The sequence below is a fragment of the Frankliniella occidentalis genome, unplaced genomic scaffold (genome assembly GCF_000697945.3).
Source record: "Frankliniella occidentalis isolate FOCC.00 unplaced genomic scaffold, Focc_3.1 Scaffold349, whole genome shotgun sequence".
In the NCBI taxonomy this organism is placed as follows: Eukaryota; Metazoa; Arthropoda; class Insecta; order Thysanoptera; family Thripidae; genus Frankliniella; species Frankliniella occidentalis.
The window spans coordinates 210624-211562 of record NW_026267472.1 but is presented as its reverse complement, the minus strand read 5'-3'; the positions used below and the strand labels follow the sequence as shown (position 1 = coordinate 211562).

Sequence of the window (939 nt, the reverse complement as noted above, 5' to 3'; positions counted from 1 at the left end):
TTTTGGGCCTTTTTTGTCAGAAAAACTCCCTCTAGCGCCTAAACGGTGAGAGATGAAGCCAAACGGACGAAATTTTCGCCCAAAGGGCTCTACTTTCACGAGTTACCCCTTAGAAGACAATAAAAAAAATATTTTTTTATGGTTTTCAAATGGTAAACTCATCAAAGTAAAGCCCTATGGGCAAAAATTTTGTCTGTTTTGCTCTAGCTCTAACCGTTGAGGCGCTAGATGGTAGTTTTGACGAAAATAAGCGAAAAAAGGACAACTCTGTATGCTTAGTCGAGGTGACGTGCCGTTCACGGGCCGTTCACGGGCCGTAGGCCCGTATCTTTGGGTACATTTTCCAACTTTCCGACTCGGGTGTCAGCGCCGCAGGCCAAGGTAGATGTATGCCAGGCGCGTCGCAGCGTAACAGTGTTTCGTGAGATATCGCGAAGCCTGTTACGCGAGACGTGGTCTGGCGTACATCTACCTTGTAAAAAGACAGATCGAGTTCGAAGATGAGCATTCTAGCTCAAAAATTGGATTTTTAAAAAATCGAAAACAACAGATCCCAAAAATGACGTTTTTTAAAAATATTTTTTTAAGGTTTCCTAAGGAGTAACTCATCAAAAAAGAACCCTCTGGGCGAAAATTTTGTCCGTTTTGCTCTAGCTCAAACCGTTGAGGCGCTAGAGGGTGTTTTTGACGAAGATAAGCGAAACAAGCTGGGCCCGCTCTTCCGCCAAACCAAGTTGCCAGCTCTGCTTCGCTCCGACGGCAACTCGGTCCGGCAGGGAGCGGGCCCAGCTTGGCCTGCCGGCGGCGTTTGGGACGGGCCTTCGGCCCGTCCCTTCTAAATTTATATGGTGTAATACATCTTCTATCCGAAAACGGGCCTTCGGCCCGTTTGAGTGACAGCTCGCTTCGAACCATCTTTTTGCCAGGTACCTTTTCTGT

At 47.2% G+C, this 939-nt stretch overlaps 1 protein-coding gene across 1 annotated transcript in view; it reads left to right on the top strand.

Moving 5' to 3' along the window:
• The window catches only part of LOC113214272 (uncharacterized), a 61806-nt gene that overhangs the window by 15927 nt on the left and 44940 nt on the right, over positions 1 to 939 (top strand). The gene's annotated exons all lie outside the window — the stretch shown is intronic.